This window comes from Peromyscus maniculatus, chromosome 10 (genome assembly GCF_049852395.1).
Source record: "Peromyscus maniculatus bairdii isolate BWxNUB_F1_BW_parent chromosome 10, HU_Pman_BW_mat_3.1, whole genome shotgun sequence".
NCBI classification, from domain to species: Eukaryota; Metazoa; Chordata; class Mammalia; order Rodentia; family Cricetidae; genus Peromyscus; species Peromyscus maniculatus.
In genome coordinates, this window is record NC_134861.1 from 1866859 (window position 1) to 1894692 (window position 27834).

Here is a 27834-nt window from a genome sequence, read left to right on the forward strand (position 1 = left end):
ACCATGGTGGGAATCAGTTCCTCAAAAAACTAAAACTGTGTCTCCCATATAACCCGATACCACCCCTGGTATTTACCCAAAGAACTCCGTCGGCATGCCACAGAGATCCTTGCGCACCCTTGTCCACTGCAGCACTTCATAACAGCCCGAGTGTCGAACACCAACGCAGGGAGGGATTTTCAAAGTTGTCCATATGCACACATGTGGAATGGCTTTCAGCCACAGAGGGCAAAGTTGTGTCATTTGCGAGGAAATGGGGGGCAAATGGAGACGGTCGCATTAAGTACATTCAACTATGTGTTGTCTCAATTGTGGTTCCTAGACTGTGTATAGCACCCAAAGTCACCAGTGTATGTACGGCGTGAAAGTAGAAGTGAAACTGCCTGAGGGGCAGAGGAGACTCGGGAGAGGAAGAGAGAAAGGGAGCAAAGAGTGGAGGGTGCGCTAGACGTACAATAGTCTATGTATGAAAGCGTCTTTACAGGACACAGCACATGCACACTGAATACACAATGAAATTACTTTCAAGTGTGCATTCAACAAGAGACTCGCCATCTCTCTGAGTGTGTGCGCCTCCTCCACAGAGCCCCGGACGGTGACAAAGGGGAGCAGAGCAGAGGGAGCCCAGGTCGATGTGCTGTTATTCCTATTTGCAATATTATGATTAATTCTGTCACTCTGAACCTTCACAGTGTGCTACGGCTTGATGGTAAGATGCCCCCACACGTGTGTGCAAACATGTGCGTGTGCACACACATTCGTTTGCAGGCTGGTGGTGCTGTTTGGGGAGGTTGTGGAGTCTCAGGAGGCAGGACCTAGCCGGAGGAAGTGGGTCATTAGAGTGTGGCCCCGGGGGAATTACAACCCTGCCCTCCCTCCAAGAGGTCTCAGCTTCCTGCATGCCCCAGGGTATAAGCAATTACCTCACACTCCTATCACCGAGGGGCAGCACCACACCTTCTCCATGATGGATTGCAGCCTCTCAAGCCAGGGGCCAAAGTGAGTCCGTCCGCCCTTGAGTTGTTCCTGTGAGGTCTGCAGTCTCGGCAAGGAGAAGTCACTACTACTGTGGCAATAATACCTAGAAGCATAAATGCTCCGGAGCCCCAGGCATTCCGTTCATCCAGATGCGACAGGAACAGGTGGCAGTGGGGAGTCTGATCCCAGGCAAGGGCTCGCCCCAGCCAGGCTGGCCTTGGGCAAGCTCTGTCTCAGCTGTGCCCAGCCAGATGAACACTGCCCTAACACACCTCCCTGAGCACACAAGGCAGCCAGCTACCAGGGTGTGGCTCTCTGCCACACCTGCAGAAGACAGCCCTCTCGGGCACAGGCTTTCCCCAATTAAAGGAACAGGTACTTCAGAAATGCCTTGAAGAGGTTAAAAGGCTAAACAGTCACACAGTGATCACTTTGGTCCCTCAAGAGCCCTGCCCTCTCTGAAGCCAGATGTGGCCCCCGCCAGTGGGCATACACACACATGAGAGTGTCAATGTTTGTAAACTGACCACAGAATCACTTTTAGAAAGCCTTAACAAAATGGAGTCAGGCATCCTGGAAGGGAGGGACCTCATGCACATGTACCTCATCAAAAACATAAGACCTCACAAAAAAAAGAAAGAAAAGAAACAACTATTACAAAAGACTCCCACAGCTAAGGCCACTTCTATGGGGGCATCTTTCCAGTAACAGCAATCCAAATACAGCTAACCTGCAGCCCTGATGCTCTCCCAGCAACAGTCAGGGCACAACTCACTGCCTATAGCAAGCCTTAAAAAACAGTGAGTTTATTTTAAAAACAACCTGCTTGTACTTCTCCCTTCTTCTTTTAATAGTCTCCCCAGCTGGGCCTAAGATTCGTCAGAGCACCCATATCTCGGCTTGGAAGCCTCTGCAGAGTCCAAGTTCCACTTGGGTTCTTCAGAGTACATTCTCCCTGCTGTTGCCCGAGGCTGACATGAAAGGTATGGAGGTGAACATGTGCCTGTGCCCTGTGACATATCACTACAAGTTTGAACTTGACCTTAAACAAAAAAAAAAAAAAAAAAAAAAAAAAAAAAAAAAAAAAAAGCCACCCAGAGGTGTATGCCTGGAAAGAAAAATCCCTCATACTTCAGAGCCATGGCTCCAGGACCAACATGGAGGTCTGCCCATGTTGGAGCCCCTGGGGAGCGGAAGACAGGGAGGAGGCTGTGCCTTTGGTACAGTAAGAAAGTGTCTGAGACGAGGCGTAGATGCGAACAGTTAGGTCAAGAAAGACAAGACTTACAGCCCAAGCAGAGAATTCACGAAGCGCTGATACTGTGGTAGCATCTTCAGCTAGTTCCCAAGCTCTGTGTCGTCCTGTGGACTACCTCTCTGCAGGGTGGGGAAGCAGAGCTGTGTCCCATCACTGGGACTCACTCAGCCAGAGATTACCAGCTCCATCAGCGGGGAAACTGAGGCTCAATGAAGCTAGATGACTCTAGAAGGATCCATGAACTCAGCATGGAAGCACAGGCCTGCTAAGCAGCAGGGCTCCCTTCCTGGTGTCCTCAGTGGGTAAGCCTGGAAGCAACACTGATGTCTACTGAGGCCAGAAAGAAATGGTGCCTATTGTAAAATTAACCATGGTGACACAAGCCTGTTGTCATGAAGATGGGCTCTACCTTAGGGCCAGCCAGCACTCCGTCAGCACTGTGAATCCACACAGGAACTTTGGGTGGGGAAGAAATGATAGACATATCAAGCAATGTTACCAAGCAAAAAGATATTTAGGGAACGCTACTGTGGATTCACAGGTCCCAGAGTTGGGACTTTAAGAAAGGCAATCTGGTCTGCTTCTCACCACACAGATGTACACCAAGTCAATGGGAATGTATCTAGCCCCTAAGTACACAGGAGGCAGGATCTAAATACATACCATCCAGCCCCACCCTTCAGCTGTTTTTACTCCCATCTCACTCAGTCAGGGCTGCCTCAGCAAGCTCTTGATGAATGCCAACACCGACCCAGAGGCCCTGAAACCCTGGGGCTTCCCTAGACAGCGCAGAATGCAGGAAAAAGAGCCAAGACTTCACTCCAGACCTTGGGTCAGGTCCCAGCTCCTGCTCTTACTGTCTTGTGGCCTCTTTATCAGGGCGTTGCCTCTGAGACCTGGCACTGTTGGATGGGTGAAGGCATTAGCCCGAAGCACAGCCACCCTCGCAGGACAGAATGACGCAGGGAACACTCACCCCCACACCAGCGACCCTTGTGGCCTCCAGAGCCACTACCTACGTCAGGGCCAGGTCCTCTGGGCCACCAGGGCGCCCGGCTCCACCTGCCTTCGGACCCTGCTCTCCACACCCCACCGTCCATCTGCCTCCTACACCCTGCCAGGCCACTCAACCTCAGGCAATTTTAAAGAGAAAAGGAAGTCGATGAACTCTAACAGCCCTAACACACTGATTCTACTTCCGGTACACACAGCCTGACTTCCGGCCTGACTTTTAAAGTCAGAAGTCCCACTCTCAAGCCCGCCTCTCTGGGCCACGCCCCTTCTTCCCTGCTCTCTGCCCCGCCCTTCTGGAAAAGTAAAAAAAAAAAAAAAAACAAAAAAAAACCCTGGGAGTCAGTCATTTGGCACATACACACAATGAATAAATAAACAGATTTTTTTTTAAAGTCCATCCTTTAATGTTTTATAATATCTCTCATTTTCTTCAATTGGAACACCTGGCTACCTTACCTTTGTGGGAGCCCGTTCCGGGGTTCCTCGTGGCTTTACCCAGCAGGTCCGAATAGAGGATGATCAGGACCACGGGCCTGAGTGCAGGTGTCTGAGATGGCCTGCACTTGGCTGTGCTGGGGGAGGAGGTCTTTTGCTCCACCCCTTGGCGTCTCTATAAAAACCCTGGACCAGAGACAGTCCGGGCCCGTTGGAATAGGTTCCAGGCCCTCTCGAGGCTATCCTTTATTTTCTATCTGTTTATCTCCGCAAGATTCTCTGCTATAAATCCTTCTATCTAATATTTCCTGCTGCTCGCACTCAAGAAAACTCTGGGAAGCTGTGGGGGTGGTGGGTAAACGCCCCACAGAATGGCGCCGTGAACAGGGACTAAAGAAAAAAAGGGACTAAAGAAAAAAAGGGACTAAAGAAAAAAAGGGACTAAAGAAAAAGGGGAAAAAAAGGGACTAAAGAAAAGAACTAAAGAAAAAAGGGACAAAAAAAGGGGGGACTAAAGACAAATGAACAGGGACTAAAGACAAAGTAATAGGGACTAAAGATAAAGGAAAATAATAGTTTTATTACAGAGTTTTTGGTGAAAGTGCTGAGTTAGCCCTGCCAGTGGAAAGGCATGCCGGTGTTATGGAATATATATATATTTTTATATATATTTTTTGGGAAGGCAGGCGTTTTATCCTCGAGAGAAAAGGAAAGCGGACTGGAAGGATGTCCGATGCTGCAGCGAAATTCTCTTCTGTCAAAATTTTCTATCTTCTATCCCTTTCTCAATTTCTATCTGTGATAAGTATAAGATATAGGGTAGTAATATAGTTTAGGAAAAACCTAGAAGTATAAGATTGTGTAGGAAAAAATAAGTAAGGCAACTAGACAGAAAAACTCAATTTTCTAACTTTGGGGGCTTTGAAAGCAAACTGGGGAAAAAATCGTTCTTTGGGCTTTTCGGGTAGTAAAAAAGCTCTTCTTTGAGCTTATGGGGAAGAAAAAGTTTCTTATGGAAGCTTTTGACCTGGGGACAGCTGAAATGCCAAATCCAAGCGGCAGGAGAAAGTAATTTCTCCCTGAGGCAAAAATGGGGGTGTAAGAAGTCAAAGTTTAAAGTTGGGAAGTTTTGGGAAAAGTTGGTCTTTCTCCTGGGGGGAAAAATCTTTCTCTTAAACGCTAAAGCTTTTCTTGGAAAATTTGGGGGAAAAAACTCTCTTAAAAAGCCTTAATCTATCTCTCTTAAGAAACTTAGAAACTAAAGCCTTTCAGAACTTTCTCCCTCAGAAGGACAAAAATTAGAATCACCTGAAGATATTAGTATGGGGACCACCTGTGATTAGCTCTAAGGGAAACCAACAAACTTAAGACAGCAAAACCTCTAAGTTCTCTTTCAAGCTTTAAATATCCTCTCTGCAGTGCAAGAGGCTGGAACAAGTTTCTAAAAACCCCTTCTAAGCTCTGTCTCTTCAAGCTAGTAAAAGACAGTGGGTCAGAGTACCCTGAGGGAAACGCTTGGGGAGAGTGTGGGTGAAGAACTACAGAGAGCCCAAAAAGGACAGGAAACTTTACCTGAGAAAAACAAAATAGTCAAGCTTCACAGTTACAGCTGAGCTGAGGCAGCAAAGGTTCTGAGTGAGCGTTTCAGAATGAAAAGGTGCTCCTAATCGTCTAATGCGAAGATTCCCCGAAACTGTTAGCATTGTATCCTCGCTTCTGAGCAAAAACCCAGAGGTGACTGGCCAGCGTCTCTGAGTTGGAGTGCATTTCGGGGATACTAGGGTTCCTGCAGTTGTAAACTTCCTGGAGCACAGAGCTGAGGCAGGAAGGTGCAGGACCCAGGGGAAGATTGCTAATGAATAAACAAAGCTAAAGCCGGTGGGAACGGCACAGTTGTCCACTTTCCTACAAGTCCCGGGTTGATAGGTCCACGACTGCAAAAAGAAATCTGAAAAGCTTTCCTATTAGAAAAAGGACCTTTCTGGGAAAACAGTAAAGCTGAACTGTGTCTGAAGCAGTCGTGCTGCTGAGTCAGAACGCTGTCTGGGGAAAGAGCCCAGCCAGGGCAGAACAGAACTATCCAGGAGTAAAGCTTTCTTTTCTGTCAGAGAAAGCATCTCTTTGAGAAAAGCTTTGTTTCAACTGACTCCCGATGAAATGAGGGAGTGTAGCCCTAAGGGGTGACTGCCTTTGGCATAAGCTCTGTCCTGAGCACCCAGACAAGCAAACACAACCCACTGGGGGACTGGGTCAGGTGAAGGCCTGATGAGGCAAAACACCTGTCCTAATGGGAGTTTAGAAACGGCAAAAACCTCCCTTGTTAGATTTTCAGTCTGTACGCAAACCACACAGACCCTGAAAACAAACGGACAAAAAGCCCCTACCTTCAGTAGCAGGGAAAGCCGCCGCTCTAGTGTCGGAAACTGTTTCTGGGGTAGAGGGGATAAACTGAGACCAAACTGGATACTGTCAGGGAGAAAGACTCTGAAGAAACAGAGGGGACAGATTCCTCCCCAGAAAATGCATGACCTAACAAAGCTGCTAGAATTTGAGGCAGATTCAGGGGGAGAAAAAGAAAGCCCCTACCTCCAAAGGCAGCTAGCAGAGGTACAGAGCCGCAGATAGCTGAAGCTCTGCATCTGGGGAAGGAAGGAGCAAGCAAAATGAGAATAAGATCAGTGGGAGAAAATCTCTCTGAAGGAGCTATGGAAAAGCTGTTGTACATGATCTTGTTTTTCACTGACTGGCTAAAACAAACACAAGCCCCGAGGAAAGTTGCTATCAGAAATGCCAGCCTCAATGCCGGCTACCGAGGCAGGTGTGATTCTGATTTGGGGGCCAGTGTCTGATGAAGGAGAAACACCTGTTAAAGCCAACTGAGGAGAATAGAAACCTCCCAATGTGCCATAGCTGAAAATGTAAAATGCTTGTTCAAATCTCCCGTTACAAAAGCAAAAAACTTTGTTCAAACCTCCCGGGCAAGAATTTGTAAGCAAGTCTGGTAAAAGAGAACCAGTTGACTCTCAAACCCGATAAGAAATATGGAAAATGATATAAAGGACTGATATTATGGACTGATATAAGGGAAATGCATTCTGGGAAAGGTAGTTTTTCTGCTAAAGATGGCGACATTGCCCTGAAACACTTTTGTCAGCTCTAAAATTAAAATACAGCTTTTAAAAGAAAAAGTGGAAAAGTCGTCTAAGGGTTTAAGTGTCAGTTCCAATGAAAAATTGAAAGGATACGGAACTAGGTGCACTTCATGGTTTGGGGCTCTGTTGGTAAAATGCCTTATTTACCCTAATAGCTGTGCAAAGTTTTTACGGCAGTTGGATGACAAAAAGCTACCTATAAGAGCAAACAAGTCACTTTAAAATCCTTAAAATACCACCTAATAGCTGTGCAGTTTTTGGCGAAGAGCTTTACAGCAGCTAAATATGGTAATTTCACCCTCAGTGTGAAGTGAAGTTTTTTGGTAGAGCAAACCAAAAGTGCTGCTGTAATAGAAACGTTTGTTTGAATTGAAGTTCTTAGGGGACTATTATGAATTTGGGTGTAGGGACAGCCTCTAGTTAAAAACTGTCTACCGCTGACAGTGCATCTCTGCTGGTCTGGAACTGCTGAGAGAACTGGCAACTTGGGGATGTGGCTTTGTCCGGAGAATGTTACAGTACCCTAGCAACAAGTATCACAACTCTATAATGACAACACTCACTACTAAATCCCAGTGCTTTATAACAAAGCTAACTATAAACTGTAAACTTTAGAAATGATGTACGTACTTCCTGTCTAGTTAAGAGAATCTTTATAATAGAGATAGTGATAATAATTAAGAGTAAGAAGTAGAAAAATGAAAATAAGATATGTGAGTTTATAAAAATTCTGTCTTGTTAGATCTGTGTTAAGAAATCTTTAGGTGTTTGCTAAGTTAGATATATGCTAATGGTAGCCTATATAAGTTTGTAAAATAGATCTATAGAGTTCCTTTAAGAATATAAGCTTGTAAGAAGTATCTAAGGTAGTCTTAAGACATGTAGTAATAAGCTTGTAAGATGCTAGTTGTAAATGTAAGTTTAAGAAATAAGATGGAATGAATATAAGTATATAAGAATTAATAGGAAATATATTTGCTAAAGTAGTTCTATAGTTTCCTTAAAGTATAAATAAGTAGATGTTAATATGTGAGTTTGTAAAAATGTGTAAATGTTGAGAGAGTTTATGCTTAAGCACATGTTATGTGGGTTTGTAAAGTGTAAATGTTAAGTGTGAGTCTATTCTTAATGTATATGGTGAAAACACCTGAGACACAGGAGATCGTGTCCTCGTAGACTGCAAAGTAGGCAGTCTGAATGGTTTCAAAAGCTCCAGAAGCCGCTTAGAAGCTAAGAATGGCGGACGCCAGAACCAGCACAAGGCATCCGCAGCTGAGATCCATGGAATATCAACGCAGCACAGAAAAACCTGAGCTAACAGCAAAAACAGTGCGGTTTAAAATATTACTATAACTAAAAAGGTCTGTCTGTGAGAACAAAAGTTGCAGAGACGCTTGTTTGAACAAAAATTAACTGCAAAAAGTTTTGGTTGAAAAACGTCTCTTCATATTTGGAAGTGAAAGCCTGATAACAGAATTTATTTCTTGTTTGAACTTTTTGAACTTAAAATGAGATAAAATTACAAAAACATTTTGGTTATGGATTTCTTCAAATTTGGAAGGCTAGTACCAATATTTATCATTTGAATTTTGGTACTTAAATGAAATGAACAATAGAGATTTCATTGCAATGGGACAATTTTGAGCTTACTTATAGTAATGACCTAGGAACGGTTTTCTGGAATTGGGTTAAAAATGGAACTGTTTAAATGAAGAAATGTATTTCTACTTAGAATCAAGATGCAATGCATATATGCTTTATTAACTGGTGATTCATGAATTGTTTTGTGGAACTGTTTATGTAAAAATGGAATTACTTATGGAACTGGTTTTGTGTTACAAATGGAACTGTTTAAACAGAAAAGTTTGGGTCCTCTAACTAGGTTTGAGTTTTTGTTTAAAAATTATAAAGAAAAGGAGGAGTTATGAGATTGAATTATGTTCGCAGAAACCTATTGATATTAATGCACCCTGGTTTTGTGGAGTTGAGGAAATGTTTAAGTTTGAGAATACATCGAAGTTTTTCCTATGTTCTGTTAACAAGAAAATTCAAATGACTAAGTTAAAGTTGTAAGACGGAGAAAATTGTTAACTATATATAGCACCATATATGCTAATTCAAATGGTTCTGTTAAGAGTTTGCTTTGAGTTGTAAGATTGAGAGAATAGTGACTATGTATAGCAATATTTATGTTAACCTGTTAATGGTAATGATGAAGCTAAGGGATTCTTTAAGTTTGTAGTTGCCTTAAGAGTTTTTGGGTTAGAAAGGGCTTGAGGCAGCTAAGACTGCTGTAGTCACCTTGGACCTAATTCAAAAGAGAAATGCCATCTATATCATCCTCTACTCCCATACTGGGAGGTGTAACAGCTATGGAGATTGCTGTAAGCCATTAATAGTTATTTTTTTTATATATTAAGAAGGGGGGACCTGTGGGAGCCCGTTCCGGGGTTCCTCGTGGCTTTACCCAGCAGGTCCGAATAGAGGATGATCAGGACCACGGGCCTGAGTGCAGGTGTCTGAGATGGCCTGCACTTGGCTGTGCTGGGGGAGGAGGTCTTTTGCTCCACCCCTTGGCGTCTCTATAAAAACCCTGGACCAGAGACAGTCCGGGCCCGTTGGAATAGGTTCCAGGCCCTCTCGAGGCTATCCTTTATTTTCTATCTGTTTATCTCCGCAAGATTCTCTGCTATAAATCCTTCTATCTAATATTTCCTGCTGCTCGCACTCAAGAAAACTCTGGGAAGCTGTGGGGGTGGTGGGTAAACGCCCCACATACCTTCAGGAAAGCAACCTTTCCTGTCATAGTCTAGTGACCTCTCAAAGGGATCTCCATTGACCCGAGTCTCACCCAAAGTTAACTCACACCCAATCGCTTCCTATTACAAGGACAGCCATAGCTGTCTCCACCACCCCCAGGGCTGGGCTAGGGCCATTGAAACCATCCACTGGTTATCAGTTCTATCCAGGACAGAGATTCTGCTCCAGAGCACACAAATAATGAATGGGCCAGGAAGCCTTGTGAGTGGAAGGCTGCAGTTTAAGAAGGCCAAGTTCACCTCAGCACAGCAAGTTCTCAGGAAACAATAGAACCAGCAGGTGTGTTCTGAGAGTATAAAGCAACTCAAGGGGTTGGGGATTTAGCTCAGTGGTAGAGCATTTGCCTAGCAAGCATAAGGCCCTGGGTTTGGTCCTCAGCTCTGGAAAAAAAAAAAAAAAAAAAAAACACAACTCAAAAAGGTGCTTCTCAAACCTTTTTTGCGCTTTGTCATGAGTGGAATCTCGTCCTGCTCTTCCCTGGGCTCAGGGTCTCCGGCCACTTTCCTCAGACCCACCGGAGAGAAGCAGGCTCTCTTCACCAAGGTCCCAGACTCATTAGCACTCCCCCTTCGATGACTGTTACATCCAGGAGTCTTGCTTCCTCTGGGCATGGTGGTTGAGAGCCTGATGGAGGAAGCCACAGCTCAGGCTCCAGGGAACACTTCACAAATGCACAAACAACAGGAAGTCTGGAACCCAGAAGGAGACCTGGCCCATCCACCATGGCCCGCCTCTTCCACCTTCCTGACAGCCCAACAGGTGCAAACTGGATGAAGCAGAACACACACACACACACACACACACACACACACACACACACACACACACACACACCAGGAAACCTGGTCTCTCAATTCCCACACCTCTGCTGCAAAAGGAGACCGGTCCATTGCGCCAGAGAGCATGTGAGGAAGCAGTTCAAGATGGCCCCAAGTATCTCAGGACATCGTGCTTCCAGACTCAGGAGCAGCAGCCAGGACAAGACTGTACCAGGCAGTGTGCAAGCATTCCTCAGCATTAGACAGCTAAGGAAACAAGGCCCAGAGAGGCAGAGGCACTCACTCCAGACCTACAGCTTTAAGTAAGTCAGGAAGGAAAGCCCAGTCACTTCCCAGCTGCAGAAAGAGCTGCCTCTTGTTTTATTTCCTACCCTTTGAGTAGCTCGGTGCTGGCATGCTCACAGAAGATGCCAAGAACACAGAGATGAGCAGCCAGGCTCCTTCCTGCACATCCAGCCACGGCCTCCAAGACCAAAGCACAGTGACAAAACCAAACACCACCAAGGCATCCCATAAAACGGTAATTTCTAAATATTCCGGTTGACACTGTGCTTCCAATATCACCAGACATTTCAATTTCCCACCACAACCACAATTTCTGAAAAGAAAAAAAAAAAAAACTGCTCCTCTGAATATGTTAACACATTCAGAAACCAGATCCGATTGTCACTGGAGTGGGAGTTGTTTATGGGGCATTCAGGAGAACACAGCCACGCTCCCCTCCCAACACTCTGCACACGTGAACTCCTCTTTCTCCTTGACCTTCTCGTGGATGATCTTGCCAGGTGCTGAACAGGACAGACACTTTGAGGTGGGAAATGATGATATATATTCTGCAAGAATAACTAAGTGTTGCGACAGAATCTATACCCTCCTCTCTTTAGAGAGAATCCAGTACAAATGAGGAAATATATACAAGCCATAACAGCCTCCGCTTCTGCAGCTCTGACTGCCAGAACTGTTCTAAAGCTTTTAAGCAATTACTGCTCTGAAGCCTGTGCATGCCCTGCCCACACCAAGATGAGCCCTCCGGGCTGGGGAGATGGCCCAGCAGGTACAGCACTTACCGATTAGAGTGAAGTCTGGAATTCAGATCTCCAGAACCCACATAAAAGGGCTGGGCACGAGGGCCCTCCTGTAATTCCAGCACCTGAGAGGCAGAGACAGGGCATTCCCCAGAGCAAAGCGGCTGCCCAGATGGTTCAGTGAGAGCCCCTGCTTCAATATGTAATGACTGAAGGTGAGGGATGATTAAGAAAGACAATTGATGTCAACCTGAGGGGAGGGGGCACAGGTATGCACATACATATACACATGCACACTTGTGAACACACATGCATGCACATCCATAATAAAAAAAATAGAGATAAAAGGAATTACCTCCTGCTAGTACGCCAGCAGGAAGGGTGAATTCCTTAGACAATATGACATAATTGGTACAGCCAGCCGCTGGAGGGCAGGGCTCTATTGTCTTGTTCTCATCTGTTCTGGGGTGTGCCTTCTAGAGACCATTTACTACGCTCATACCCAAGGCTAGAACTACAAGGTTGTCCATCAGGTCCATCAGAGAAATAGCCAAGCTAACTGCATTTATAAGACAAACAGCTCCAAAAGCCCCAGCAGTCCGCATGTCTGAGGAAGGGCAGCTGCTCCTTCTGAGGTGGTATAAAACATTGCAGATAACTGACACATTATTTTAGTCCTTCAAATTTCTTGGAGAAAGTCCTCTTTCCCTTATTTTGTCTCCCCCCCCCCCAGCTGAGGACTGAACCCAGGGCCTTCAAGGGCTCTACCAATGAGCTAAATCCCCAACCCTTACTTTGTAGGGAAGAATTCAGCTTCAGATAGGTTGTAGGAATTTGCAAATATCCCCACCAGAATGCAAAGGCTACAACACAGTTGCAATTCTCCCTCACCGGCTCTGGGCAGACTCCCGGGCAGCATACAGGAACGCCTTATTAATGCGCACGGGACCCTCAAGAGGTCTCCCCAAAGGCCTTAGCCCTCCTTTTGTTTCTGCCCCAACTCTGCTGCAGTGAGTCAAAAGGCCAAGCGTAAGCACACCACTGAGGACCGGTAGGAACAGTTGGTGACGTCCAAGCAAAGAATAACATCTTTCTGTGGTTTCCACATCCTTTCCACGCTCAGTGTGGCTTGACACGCATAGGGCACTCCCAGCAGAGTGCACCTGCTGTGTGCACAGATCATCTAGAGATATGCCGGGGACCCAGCGGGAGGGGGACAGAGAGTTCACGGGTGTCATGGTTTCTCTCAAGAAGCTCCAGGAAGTACGGTTGAGGGTGATGAGATGGGGAGGTGACTTGGAGCTCAGAGAATAGGGTGCTCAGCCCACTGTGGGGTTACTCACCAGGTGAGGTCAGCTTTGCAGCTCAGCACAGAGTGAAGGAGATCAAGGACAACATTCTGGCCTGAGGACCTCTGCAGACCCTCCCACCGTCCCAACCCTAGGGTGGGCGTCCCGATGCAACCCTCACCCCAACACACATACACATACACACACACTCAAGGAGCTCCCAGTTGAGTTGGGAAGATACCATAACTAGCCCAGGTAGTACTTAGCCATGGGGACCCACGTGATGGAGGGACCTTTGAAGTGGGCCTTGGCTGTGGTAAATGAGAACTTACAGGGTGAGGAACAGGGCCCGAAGGGAGCTGAGAGGCATCTAGGCAGACAGAGCAGCAGGGACCCCAAGTTTCACTCACTTACTCACTGACCCAGCAGCATACCTGTGTCTGCTCTACCCTGGGCCTGGTGCTGACCACTGGAGTCTCACAGTGAGTGAGTGAATGAATGAATGAATGAATGAATGAGTGAGTGAATGAATGAGTGAGTGAATCCATCCATCCATCCATCAATTCAGCGAAGCCCCGCCCTGTACTAACTATTCTGGGGAAGAAAGACTCTGAAGGAGAAGGGCTACATGGGGGGACCAGCCTGGGACAGACAGACAGAGGCGCAGGAGATGAGCGAAGTACCTGAGGAGAGGAGCCTGGGCCACGTCAGAGGTACCAGGAAGGGTGTGGCAGGGGAAGGGCACAGCGGTGCACAAGTCAAAGGCAGAGCCTGCTGAGGTTAGAGAATGCAGGCAGCCCTGCAATGGAGGGCAGCTGGGATTTCCAAGGTTCACGTGCTACACCCCTAGCGGGTGACGTGGCGTGAGGAGGCGGGGCCTTGGGGAGCCCTCATGTTAGGAAAGTGATGTCAGGACAAAAGAGAGTTTGCTTCCGCCTGTTGCTGCCACAGGGGGATACATGAGGACAATGCCACCTGCAGCCCACCAAGAGGACCCCACCAGACCAGAACTGCCCAGAACCTTGACCTCAGACTACACAGCCTGTGACATTGTCAGAAGCAATCTACTGGAAGTCCCAGCCTCTGGGGTTTGTTGGAGTGGCCCAAGCTGATAATGACTGATGTCCACCAATACAAGCAGGGGCACCTGGCCCTTGAAGAAGTCATGCAGGTATTAACAGGAGTCTGGGTTTCACCTCTGCTGTGGGAGCCCCTTCAGCAGTGAGGTGACACCCCACCCCCAGGTATGAGTTTGAGAATACATCTCCCTGACTTGGTTCACTTATCCCACTTCCCAAATGTCTCCCATAAATCCAGAGCTACTCCAAGGGGGAAGCGGAGAGGGACCCTCAAACGCTCCAAGAGGCACAGGATCCTTAGAGGAAAGGCAAGTGTAGGTTCCAACAGAGCTCCTGGCCCCTCAGCCAACAGTGGTCCTAGAGACCCCCAGTCATGATGCTTGGAGGTTGGGACAGAAGAGCTAACCGCAACACTGACACACTCATGACAACATGGACACAGGGGCCGGATGGAGGACAGTGGCCAGTGTCTGAAATGCAGCAAGGTCTCCAGCACTCAGGGTGCAGAGCCCATTTTCCAAACCCGGATGCAAGAAGTCTTCAGTCTTGAAGATGCTGGGGGCTGGGAGGTGTGATGACTGGCTCAGTCTGGTTTTATCCTGTTCTAGGGTTAGTCAATTCCAGGCTGCCATACGAGTACTCGTCACCATCCTGATCTTCGGTACAGCCATCTCATCCTCTCCAGGGAAGAGACCTGGGCCTGCATAGTTTATGGATGTTGCCAGCTACAGGAACATTGTGTGCATTGTCACTACACAGGACATTTCCATGGTGACAGCCAAGCATGCTGTCAGTCAGCATGCCACAGGCTGCTCTGACAACAGTGGTCTCCTAAACTTCATTCCCAAAAGTTAAATTCAGCGAAGTAAAATAGTCTTTAAGAGAAAACCAGTGTTGGCAGAGATAAAGAGCCGAGCTTGCAATGACAAATCCTAGGAGCTGAAAGAGGACAAATGTGATGGGAAGTCATCACTCGCCTGTTTTGTTTATAAGAACAGGATGGTTTAGCTGGGTTTTTTGGTGTGTTTTTTTTTTTTAACTGGGGTGGGGGGTTGGAGAGAAGGATCAGCAGGTAACAGCCCTTGCTACACAGGCATGGGGACCTGAATTCAAATCTCCAAAACCCACATAAAAATCTAGGTGTGGCCACATGTCCCTGCAACCCCAGGAGGATCACTGGGACTTGCTGGTCCAGCTCCAGGTTCAGTGGCAGACCCAGTCTCAAAGAAACATGGTGGAGGGTGATAAAGACAGCCCACGTCCTTCGTGGGCTCCACCCTGCACACATATGTACATAACCATACACCAACACACACATTTTAAAAATTAATTGATTAAAAAATCGCTTTAGACACTTTATTCTGAGGATGAGGAAATGGACGAGGTGAGGGGTACAGATATCACACAGAGGGACAACTGTTCCTGCTTCATGGGTAGAAACCAGTCAGATACCCTGCCTTTGACAAACAGAAACATCGCCGGGCGGCTGTGGGCAAGTCAAACCCAGGTCCCCTGGAACCTCCTCCCTAGACCCTGGCCCACAGCTTGCCTTCACCCCTCAGCCTTCCCTCTGTTCCCAGACATGCAGCCACCCACCATCCCATGAAGGGAGAGCACAGCCCAAGAGCCAGGACTTCTTCCTTTTGCAAGAAGGGTGGAGCAGTCACAGGGCTGCTGCTGGGCCAGGGACACTGTCCCCTGAGCACCAGTTTGAAGACAGCATATATATATATATATATATATATATATATATATATATATATATATATATATATATATATATATATATATATATGTATATCCAGGAAGGACCCTGCAGCCTGCACACAGCTAAGGTCCCCGGGCCACCTGCTGACTCGGTAGGGGAGGACAGCAATTCCCCCATGCAGAGGAACCTGTCAAGCTGTCAACTACTTCAGAAAAAACACCCCTGCCATCCGGTCTGCAGTCGGAGGGGCTGTCAGAAGCTCCCAGGGAACTTAAAAGACAGGCTGCTGGGTCAGTCGCAGGGAACCAGAGGATGTGAGGTCATGAAATGCTTCCTGGAGCTGCTGTTGCCACTGCCAGCTGGGATCCTCATCCCAGAAACTCTTCTGTCTGTTCACTGTACAACCTCTTTAGAGGGGCTCCTTCCAGCCCGTGTCCCACACCTTTACCCAGGCCAGGATCAATGCGCCTAGTAAAGCTTCACTGACAATCCGTCTAGACTACAAATAAACACTGTATTACCTCGGTGCAGGAGGCCACTTCCCAATCCTTCCATGCAGTAAGAGGGAGCAGAGGCAGCAGCCCCACCCACCGAGCACCCCCATCAGTGATGGAGAGACAGGAAGACCTCCACCAGGGTCGGGTAGAGCCTGGTGAGGGGCCACCAAAGGGAAGGTGAAGTGGACTTGAGGATCCTGAGGCCCAGGGGAGGCTGGAGTGTGGTGGGAAGGGGGTGGTGTCAGCACTGGGGATAACAGAAGGGGGTATTAGCATTGGGGGCAGGAAGACAAGAGTAGCAGGCAGGGCTGGAAGGTAGAGGGTAGCAGTTATGAAGAGGCAGCAGAAAGGCCAGGAAACTTGCCATAGCAGGCCAGAACAAACCAGCCAGGGAGAGGTGGGTAGAGGGATTGGGGTGGGGGGTGGTAAAACAGAAGGAAAAGTGGGGCCTTGGGTGTCACTCGAGGAAGAACTCTGCATCCCCTGCTGACATCTACAAGGGCCTGTTAGAGCGAGTGGCTTTCCAGCCTGCTTGAGTTTCCCCATCCCTGTCAGCTCTGCCCAGTCCATCAACAAGAGTGCTGCTCTCAGCCCTCCGCAGAGAGCCTTGCTTTAGCAAGCACAGTTAGTGAAGGACTCATAGTCAGCCAGAGAATAGGCTGAGAATATGTAACTGTGAGTGCTCAGGCCTAAAGGGATATCTGTAGTATCCCACCCCTGCCTCAGGGAACATGGGGGGAAAAAAGGTGCTGGAGAGTAGGGGCCGGTATATCAGTGTCCTCTGGGTGTGACGGGACTAATGTACTCCAGCTCACAGCTGCTATGACTGCCTGCACAAGAGCATTCATACTGCATTCAGTATGGATGGCAAGAGGCTCTTGAGGCCCCAGCTGAGGAGCTATCGGTAGCCAATGGCTGCTGGGGAAGGGAGAGTCATTTTTCTTCAGGGATGTGGCCCCCGGTAGGTTGCCCGTGCTCTAGTACATAGCCCCACACCCATGTGCGTGTAAACAGGCTGCACTAACTGGCCTCCATGGGCTACATAAAAAAGGAAGAGAGCATGAAGTGGGGAGGGGGCGGGCAGGAGGAGCTGATGAATACGACCCAAATATACAGTATTCATACATGAAATTTTCAAAGAATAAAAAATGCTCAAAAATCAGAACATTTAAGAGTGGGCTATTGGAGGGTGTACCTCAGCAGTAGAGCATGCCTGGTGTGTCTGAGGGCCTGGGTCTCATCCCCAGCACAAAGCATGCAAGGAAACTAAGTATGTGCCTATCATTATTGAACGCTTCCCTTCACTTCCGGGTTTTGTTCATGGATTTTAGCGTTAAGTGCGAGCATGTTTATAACTGCTACCTAGGCCTGTAGCACTGACCCTGTTTTATCCTTATAAAATGTTGCTCTTCATCTCTAATAATTGTTTTATTTTAAAGTCTATTTTGTTTGCTATCCACACAGCTACTCTTAGCTTTTTGGGGTTTCTATTCCCATCTTTCCACATCTGTTTACACCTCTGGATCTAAAGTGTGTCTCACAAGGGCACTGTTGTGGTCCAAGGGTTTATGTCCCCAGAATTCACCTGTTAAAACCTAACAAATATGGTGGCCTGAGGCAGGGCAGGGACGTGATGGGTGAAGCTTTGCCCTCCCAGATGGGTTTAGACCCAAGGGCCAAGCAGCCTTCCCTGCGACATGAGAACTCACCAGAGAACCTGCTGGCTATGGGGAAGCAGACCCTCACCAGACACTGCATATCTGGGTGTCCTGAGTTGAACATCCAGCCCCAGTGTGTATTAAAGAAACCTCTCTTATTTACAAGCTCCCAGCCTCAGGTATTTTGTTACAGTAGACCAGACAGACTAAAGGAGCTGGATCATATACTTGATCCATTCTGATGCTAAATATCCATCTTTAGATTGGCTTGTTCAACACAGTCCTGTTTAATGGCATCACTGATGTGACTAGATCTGCCTCTGCCATTTTGGCTTTTTTTTTTCTGCTTTATTATTGTTTAATAATTTCAAATAGGTAGATAATGGTTTTTTTTTTAATCAAATTCATCCCCATCCACTCCACTCCAACTCCTGCCCTGCCCCACCAACCATGTTTCCCTCCCTAACTGAGGTGCTGTTTTTATTAAACGCACTGAGTCCACACAACGCTGTCTGTATGTACTCGGGTTTAAAACCATCTCCTGGAGCGTGTCCCACATCCCTCAAGGAAACTGAGCTGACTATCCCTCGCCCGTGGATTTCCATCCTGGGTCACTTTTGTTCCTGCCCCCCCCCCCCCACTTATTGCCTCCTTTTGCATTAAATGAAGCCGGTATACACTCTACATATAATTCAGGAGCAAGGATTTCAAAGAGTTATTTCTGTTTAACGTAGACAGACAATTTTAAGCTTCTTAAATGGCTCCTTTTCAAATCCATCATGTTTTTTCCCTATCTGGTGCCAGTAAATGGGAGCAAATGGACCCTTCATCGAACAGCCACAGGACACCAGCTGCATTTTTAAATGCCTGCTGCTGGCCTCTGAGGCTGGGGCATCTGAGGTACTCAAGTTGTTCTCCTCAGCAGAAGGCAGGATGAGGTCATTATGGTTTAGGCATCTCCTTCTTGACATCTGATGGCAGCCCAGGGCTTCAGAGCAAGGTGAGGTGGTGGCGGCTGGTATTTTCAAACGTTATGCCTTGCTCTTGAGAACATCAGCATGGGTGCCAAGGAAGCTCCAGGGAGCAGAGGTACATTATGCACCTTCTGAAGTGACCAGGTTGGACAGCACCCCAAGTTCTCAGCCTACCTCGATGCCCAAGTGACAACACCACTTGGCCTCCTAGTTTACCTGCAAAACCCTCCTCACCATTCACCAGAAAACTTGAAAGACAGCTGCCACCCAGCAGCCTGGGACATGTGAAATCTCAAATTAACAACTTATATCGTGAGATGGGTGATTCTGCACCCTTCCTGTCTTCTGGGAGGAACCCCCATTTCTGATATCCTACAGCAACAAGGCTCATTGGTGTCTTGAAGCATCTTGTGTTCGTTTTTAGCAAAACTTACTGAAACATGCAGAGGTCTCGGGAATGGGGCTCATGCTGAGCCACTGGGATATTTCCAGGCACAATGTACATCAGTGAAACTCCCATGGTAACCAGTGTAGTAAAGAGGCCAGACCCAAAGTGGAGCTCACCGCCCTTCTGCTTTTTTAGTTGGTGAAAAAGCTGCCGCCATCCTGAGCCTGACAGACTCCAAACCTCGCTGGAGAAATCCAATCAAAGGCTGCTTAATGCTCCATCACCCGACTCCCTGGCTTACCAGGCATCCTTGCCAACAACAGAGAGGCTTGCTGTCTAAAGGGTGTCCTAAGATGCACTGGGGAGAAAGGCAATGCAATGTGGGCCTTCCAAGAATATAGAGTTGGAAGAACATTTTTCCCCCAACATTTCCTGCCCCATTAAAAGAGCAGAGAGAGGACACAGAGTTTTACCCATATGCCCTAGCTGTTACTCTTAGGCTCTTAGACAGCATGGGGGTGCATCACTGTGGTGTCTGGGGATCAGACAGCTATCACTGGAGGTGGCTGCTCAGGGCACACAGTGACCTTACCAAGGCCAGGTGGGTCCAAGGAAATCAGACCCGCACATTTCAGTTTATGTGTGAGCCCAGTCCAAAAAGCCTCAAACCAAGTCTGTAAACCCACTGAGTGCTCTAGTTGCATCCGACCCTGGGATCCCGCTGTGAGTGGACAGCACTTTCCTCCTTGTGGTACACTACAGGGAGGCAAAAAAGTCACCGGCAGCTTCAACAGTTTGTCTGGGGCAGTGATAGAGGATGCACAGAGCGGCAGGGATCCTGGAGATGTGCCTGACTCTTCCTGGGGATGGAGCATGATGCCTGCCGTCAGCGAAGGGTCTTGGGAGGAAAGCTGGTAATGGAGCTGAACTCCAAATGGAGGTGTGCTCATTGGCCCGGTGGGAAAGGCAAACAAAGAGAGCCTGCTCCGTCATCAGGAACAGCAGGTAGATAGTGCAGCTGACCAAAGAAGTCCATTCCCTGCCCTGAGGATGCTCCGGGGACATCCCCGGATCTTCATTCATTCCTGAAACTCAGAAAACAACACACACACACACACACACACACACACACACACACACACACGAACCCAAGACCCGCAATCCCACAGTCCCACTCATTTCGGTTTAGATGTGAGCCCAACCTGCTTCTGCCTTGATCCCTGCCAGACACTTTCAGGCAGTGTACAAAGGAAGTCTGACCCTTTGCAACCTTATGTAAAGTGCTCCCTAGGTCCCCTTTCCATGCAGAGTACACACTCGATGATACCCCAGGACATCAGAGCTCCCAGGGAGAAGAGGCTTGGTTCCCTTGAGGTTTCACTCATCCTGAAGTCCCCGAGCTGGCCAGGCAGAAAGTGGTAGATTAGGAAGGAGCCCATGCTCTGGCCACACCCTCACGGGGAGGTACTGGGAGGGAGCTTAAGTTTCAGGGGTAAAATAGTGCAGGCAGCTGAGAGAAGCTGGTGCAGATGGGACTCCAGGAGTGGCCCAACACTCTCCAAACACGTCAGAGTGATCACCGTGGTGGCAGGTTAGAGATAAGCAACTGTGAGCCCCCACCCCCACCCCCACCCCCAGAGCACAAAGCCCGGAGGCACAGAGCAGAAAGCCTTGCAGATGGGCCCATCAGCACTTCCTGTTACAGTCTTCTGAGAGCCCCTTTGGGCTGGTCTCCTACTGAGTCTGTATTTTCACTCAGACTGTGTGCACTGTGGGTCTCACTCCTCCCCCACAAAGTCAGCTGCAGGCCCTCTAGATTTGGGGACCCAGGCCCTACAAGACACAAGAGGGCCTGCTATGGACAAAGGTTCTTTGTCACTGTTCATCATCGGGCTGAGTTCATCATATGGGGGAGTGGGGGTGGGAGGTGGGGGGGCAATGAGCCATAAACCTCTCCCTGGCCCAAGGTCACACAGGCAACAGAGAGCAGAGCAGAGGTGGGAAGCCCGTGGGTGTGAACACCTTGTCCCACCAACATCTAGCCTCGGGGAGCTTTACACTACAGACAGTTCCCCAAAGGGACACTGTCACTTCAGTCGTGCAGGGTTAGAGCAAGCCCCAGGCCTCGTGCCCCTCCCCCCACCCCTCCCCACCGCCAGCCTCTCCCACACCAGCCTGTCACTGTAAATATTCCAGTGGTTACATCATAAAAATAAAAAAAGCAACAGGTGATATTTAACAGTGCTTTTCACTTAGCTCAAAACATACAAAGCAGGACCATCCCCCCCCCCCATATGCTCAAGGCTCATCTCCCCCAGGGGTTTATTCATATTAGAAAGTCTATCTTCATGCCTGCTGAAGCCATGTCTCAGGGCTCCGGAGTGGCTGCAATAGCGTGGCAGCTCAGCTCAGGAGGTCTCCTGGCCATCCCAACACAGGCACCTGAGTTCCCGAGCCTGAGGAAACTCACTCACAGTCTGATGACCACCTCCAGCAGGGACACCACCAACCTTACATTGGGCTGTCCTTTCATGCATTAGCAACAGCAGTCCCAGGAGAAGCAGAGACACCCTCCAGATTTCACAGAGGAAGTAGTAGTACTCAGAAAAATTAAGTCATGTGCCCTTGAGCCCAGAGCTAGCAAGGTAGCATGGGGAAATTAAGTCACCTCACCTCCACACAACAGCAACGTGTGTTTAGGGCACACGGACACCATCCGGATGCCTGGCTCTGAGAGTCAAGCAAACTTGGGAAATGAGTTTCTACCTGCAGGATGCTTTATTCCAGTGGGGGGCAGGGGGCATGAAATGAAGAAAAAGAAGGAGAGGAAGTCATTGCAGACCACGCTGACTCTCAGAAGGAAATGGTACCAAAGGCAAGGGGAAAATGGAGTCCCTGCCTGCCACAGCAATTTAAGATGGGAAAGATGCCAAGCAGCCAGCTGGGGCCAAGGCAGAGGGCAGCCTTCCCAAGAGCAAACAGCAGACAGAAATGCTCCTCACAGCAAGAGCCCGTCGTCCTGTTCCAGAAACTGGCAGGGAGGTGGCCAGGGTTCCCTTCAATGTGCCAATTGCCTCCCTCGGCCATTCCCCCAGCCCCCACCTCCTCGCTCCAGTTTCAGGATACCCCCATGCTCTTGCTGGGGAGAGGAGGAGCCAAGAAAGCATTCCCCTAGTTGTATGTCCCCAGCAGAGTGCTGGGCACGGAAGACCCATTACCACCGTTAAACATGTGGGTGACAGATGACGAAATGCAGGAGAGAAGAAAGTCGTGACACTGTGTGCAGTCTCCACCACCACTCACAGTCAACCAAGGTGGAAAGCACCAGGATGCCCACCAAGGAGGAGTGGGCACTCAGGATGCCCACCAAGGAGAAGTGGGCACTCAGAATGCCCACCAAGGAGGAGCGGGCACTCACACGTTGAAACAGTATTCAGTCACAAAAAAAAAAAAAAAAAAACCAAAGTGTCGACACCTGTCACACCTGGGCAAACAAGTTAGACAAAAGAAGGTGGTCACAAAAATGAGGGTGCGACACGATCCTATTTATATGTCTCTCCAAAATACAGAGGCTGAAGGCAATGCAGGGGCTGGAGGCCAGGAGGGGCAGGCAATGGGGAGTGACAGTTAACAGGCATGGAGGTTTCCAAGAGAGTGGTGAAAAACCATCCTAACCAGGCAGGGATGGCTGCACCCTGCATGTACTCAATACCGCATGTACTAAATAATGCACGTACTGCATGTGCTGCACTCTGCATGCACTCAATACCGCATGTACTAAATAATGCGCGTACTGCATGTGCTGTACTCTGCATGCACTCAATACTGCATGTACTAAATAATGCGCATACTGCATGTGCTGCACTCTACATGTACTCAATACTGTCAGTCTACACTTTGCAATGGTTAGCTTCACATTCTGTGAATTTACCTCGGGTTTGTTTCTTTTTAAGGGGAGTCGGGAAGAGAAGGAAAAAGGGGGATTGCCACAATGGAATGCAGACTGTGACTTCATTAAACAGTGTCCTGTGCTGGCTTGCTCAGGTACAGTGCCAGCCTCCAGAACAGGATCAAAAGGTACACAGGAGAAGAAGGGCCATCTTCTCTGTCACCCCTCACCTCACTTTTACGCCTCAGCTTTCCTGGGAAGTAGGACACCCCTCCCATGGCACACCCCACTCCCTCCATCCCCGAGGAAAGTACCAAGGGCTCCAAACTCAAAACACCGCAAGGGAGAAGCTAGAGGCCAGAAAGCTGAGCCAGCGTGTCCCTCTGACCTGGAATACACAAGCGCATTACCACCACAAAGCCCAGGCCCACTGGAGCACACAGAACTTCTTTCATTCCTCAACGTGGCCCTTCGGCCAAGCCACGGCCAGCGGGGGAGAGCGAGCAGGCAGCTAGTGCCCAGTCCCAGGTTGCCATGGTTAGGTTGGAGTCATCAGGGCACTGGAGGGTCCTGAGGATATATCCAGTGCCTGGAGAGGGAAGAGGACACCTCAGGCCACACTCACCAGCACAGAATGGCCCAATAGCTGCCTGAATGTGCTGTCCCGGGGCACAACCTTACTGCTCCTGTCCACAGCACAGTGCTAGACCAGGCCTTCCCTGTCTCTTGTCCCATCCTTGCATCCAGGGGATCTGCAAGCATGGAAACTCAGTGTTCTATTCTGCTTTCTGTCCTGTGATAAAGCACTGACCAAAAGCAACTTGGAGCTGGGGAGGACAGGGTTTATTTCATCTTACAGCTGAGAGTCTGTCATTTGGGAAGCCAGGACAGGAACTCAAGGCAGGAACAGAAGCAAGGGCCATGGAGCAGCGCTGCTTACTACTGGCTTGCTCAGTCTGCTTTCTTATACAATCTAGGTGCACCTACCCAGAGTGGCATCACCCCCCAGTGAGCTGGGCCTTCTCACATCACAGCAATCAAGACAATACTCCACAGACAGGCCCACAGGCCAATCTGATGGAGGCAATTCCTCAATGGACACTCCCTCTTTCAAGGAGTATCTAGTGATCCTCTGATGTCTACTTGTAGCTATGACAGGGGCCTTCCCCTCTAGAAATAAATAAATGTCATTAAATTATTTTTAATTTTTTTATTTCATGTGCATTGGTGTGCACATAAGTCTGTGTGAGGGTGTTGGCTCCCCTGGAACTAGAGTTGCAGAGAGTTGTGAGCTGTCATGTGGGTGCTAGAAATTAAACTCGGGTCCTCTGGAAGAGCAGCCAGTGCTCTTAACAACTAAGCCATCTCTCCAGCCCCTAAAAAATTATTTTTAACTATGGCATCCTACCCCTAGCCAACTCTGAGTCACAGACATAGCACTTTGAGCCACACTCTTTCATTGTTGGCCCCAAGACCTTATGTTACTATCACAATATAAACACAGTCCAATTTTAAAAGTTCCATTCCTTAAAAAAATTCAATGATTTTAAAGACCATCATCTCTTTAAAAATCCAACATCAAAAAAAAAAAAAAAATCCAACATCAAGGCTGGCGAGATGGCTCAGCATTAAGAGCATATAAGCTCTTGAAGATCTAACATCCACAAGATGGCTCACAACCATGCATAGGCATGTACACAGTCTACATACATACATACAGGCAAAACATTCAAACACAAAAAATAAAATAAATCCAAAATTTTTTATAAATAAAAACCCAGAGGCTAGAGAGATAGTTTGGTGGTTAAGAGCACTGGCTGGGCTTGCAAAGGATGCAGGCTTGATTCTCAGCACCCACATGGTGGCTCATAACCATCTGTAACTCTAGTTCCAAAGTTATCTGATGCTCTTTTCTGACCTCTGCAGGCACCAGGCATGTGTACACACACACACACACACACACACACACACACACACACACACACACACACACAGAGTATACTTACATATGTGCCAGCAAAATACTCACAGACAAAAAAATATAAAAATAATAAATAATAAATCCAAATTCTGTCAACTGTGGGCTCCCGTAAAATCCAAAACAAGTTATATACTTTCTTATTTTGAGAGGGAAGGACCAGGCCACAGTTCTAATCAAACCAAAACAAAACCCACACTTAACAATGTGAAAAGCTCCAGGTCCGTCTGGGACTCACTCATGATTTTCTGGGCTCAATTGACTTGGTTATATCAACTCTCCAGTTCCGAATTCCACAGCACATAGCTTGTCCTGTCAGCTGTAGCCAGTTTCCCAACCCACTTGCCACTGTCCTTGCCAGATGTCCCATGGTGCCAGCACCTCCAATATTCTGGGGTCCAATATCTTCAACGATGGCTGTCCTGGCCTTCAAATTTCAGCTTCTCTCTATGACCCCTTCAATCCTGAGATTTTCACTGCTGGTGAGGCTGTACCTTCACCAACGGCCTGGCCTGGCCTCTCATGGTGCCAAGCCTCTGCTGCTCTCCATGACCCCTTCATGCCTTCAAAATAAGTACCACCAATCTTACACACATTACCAAGTTGTGCTGCCAGCTTGAGATGCAGACTTGACCCACTCTGGACCACAGACAGCTTCTGTGTGCTGACCGGGAGGAAATACTTCCCAAAACATTTCATTTCAGGGATGCTGGTTTTTTTTTAACCCCCATTGATTCTTCAGCCCCAGTCGGCCAGAAACTACAGATTTTTTTCATTCAAAATATCCCATGAATGGCCGCAATAGAGTCTTTGAGGGACTCTCTAACTTCCCCTCCGAAGTTTCACAAGCCAGGCCCTCAGAGTCTGCACTGCTCTCAGCACCCTGTATATTCCAAGCTCCCACAGAACAGCCCATTACGCTCTGAGCACTCAATGGCTCTTCTAGCCCAAAGCATCAAATGCTCCACCATCCCCCCCAAACAACATGGTCAGGTCCATTGTAGCAACACCCCTCAGTACCACTTTCGGATCTAGCTTGCTTTCTATCGCTGTGACAAAACACTGACTGTAGTTGGTTGTTTGTACTCTTTACTCTCTTGGGGGCTCGCCATCCAGCTCCCAAGCAAACACACACGGAGATTTTTTTTTTTCTTACTTGTAAATGCCCAGCCTTGTTTCTAGCCAGCTTTTCTTTCTTAACTTAAATTATTTCATTTATCTTTTGCCTCTGGGCTTTTACCTTTCTCTATTTCTCTCTCTCTCCCCCCCCCTCTCTCTCTCTGAGGGAGGGTTTTGAGACAGGGTTTCTCTGTGTAACAACAGCTATAGCTGGCCTGGAATTCACTTTGCAGACCAGGCTGGCCTTGAACTCACAGAGAGCCGCCTGCCTCTGCCTCCAGAGTGCTGGGATTAAAGGCATGCACCACTTCACCCAGCTCTATAGCTTTTCTTTCCTTCTTATTCCCTGGAGTCCTCCTCTTTCTCTTCCTCCTCTATCTTCTTCATCCCAAATTTCTCCTGTTTATTCTCTCTGTCTGCCAGCCCTGCCTATCCTTTCTCCTGCCTTGCTATTGGCCATTCAGCTCTCAGGTGTTTCAGACAGGCAAAGTAACACAGCTTCAGAGTCAAACAAATGCAACATAAAAGAATGCAACATATCTTTGCATCACTAAACAAATGTTCCACAGCATAAACAAATGTAGCACATTTTAAAATAATATTCTACAACAAGTAACCCATAGCAACTTCAAGGTGGGGGGAGGTGGGAGTTGTTACAATCCATCATTGAGGGAAGCCAGGGCAGGAACTGAAGTCAGGGTCTTGAAGGCAGGAACTGAAGCAGAGGCCATGGAGAAGTGCTGCTTACTGGATTGCTCCCCATGGCTTGCTCAGGCTGCTTTGTTAAACAACCTAGAACCAACTTCCCAGGAATGGCACTGTCCACAGTGGGCTGGGCCATCCCACATCAAATATCAATCAAGACAATGTTCCACAGACCAAGCTGATGGAGGCAATTCCTCAATTCAGACTCCCCTTCTAAGGTATGTTTAGGTCTGTGTCAGATCGACAAGAACTAAGACACCAGGGCCATTGACTCTCATCAAATGAGGAAACTAAAATGCAGGGGATCCCGAAAGGTGCAAATATTTGCACAATTAACAGCTAAAAGGCAAAGCTGGCATTGAACCTGAGGCTGACATTTGTACTGGGCAGTGAGGGTCAGTAAAGAATTCAGATGCAGTTTAGGATGATAGAAAGTTCTGGAAATGGGTGACAGCCACGCTACAGAGCAATGCAAATGTGCTTAGTGCCACAAACTATGCACTTAACCAAGATTACTATGATAGCCATTGTTAAATAGCAAATATACAGTTAATATCAAAATATTTTAAGAACTGATCAGCAAATTTTGACATTAGATATAAGATATCCTATACTCTATGACTTGAAAAAAAAGATATCCTATACTCTGTACCTCATAAACAAGTAAAATTCAATGAGTGGCAATAAAAATATAAAACTCCAAGAAAAAAAAAAGAAGAAATAAAGAACATAGGCTTCCTGCCTCCAAACGTGTGGGCTGTGTGACCTGGACAGACTGTAGAGCCTCTCTGTGCCCATTTGTTAAGAGATTCCTCCTCTGGGTTTCTCTGGAGTCAGAGACAGCACTGCTCACAGGGCAGCAACCCCTCTGCCTGCCACACCAGCTAGGTCAGGTTCAAGCCACAGCAGCCACCAGCCATCCTGCACAAAAGGGCAGGGCAGGGCTGTGCTCCAGTAACTTTATTTACATCAGCACCAGCAGCCAATCCTGCTGTGGACCCTAGTGCTTGGTAAGAGTTTTGCCATAATGTTCAAAGAACTATGGCATCTGCCACTATGCAAGTTCATGAGAAGCACACTTCCTGAGCA

General features: G+C 47.8%; 1 protein-coding gene across 6 annotated transcripts in view; it reads right to left on the reverse strand.

The window, feature by feature from the left end:
- Jakmip1 (janus kinase and microtubule interacting protein 1) overlaps positions 1-27834 on the reverse strand; it is a 140015-nt gene that overhangs the window by 105894 nt on the left and 6287 nt on the right. For 2 of the 6 annotated variants that reach the window (XM_076545689.1, XM_076545687.1), the window contains exon 1: positions 3256-3441. The exons of the other annotated variants lie outside the window; for them this stretch is intronic. The gene's annotated coding sequence lies outside the window, so the exon portion shown is untranslated. Of the gene's footprint in view, positions 1-3255; positions 3442-27834 lie in introns of those variants that run through there. 6 annotated transcript variants of the gene reach the window in all.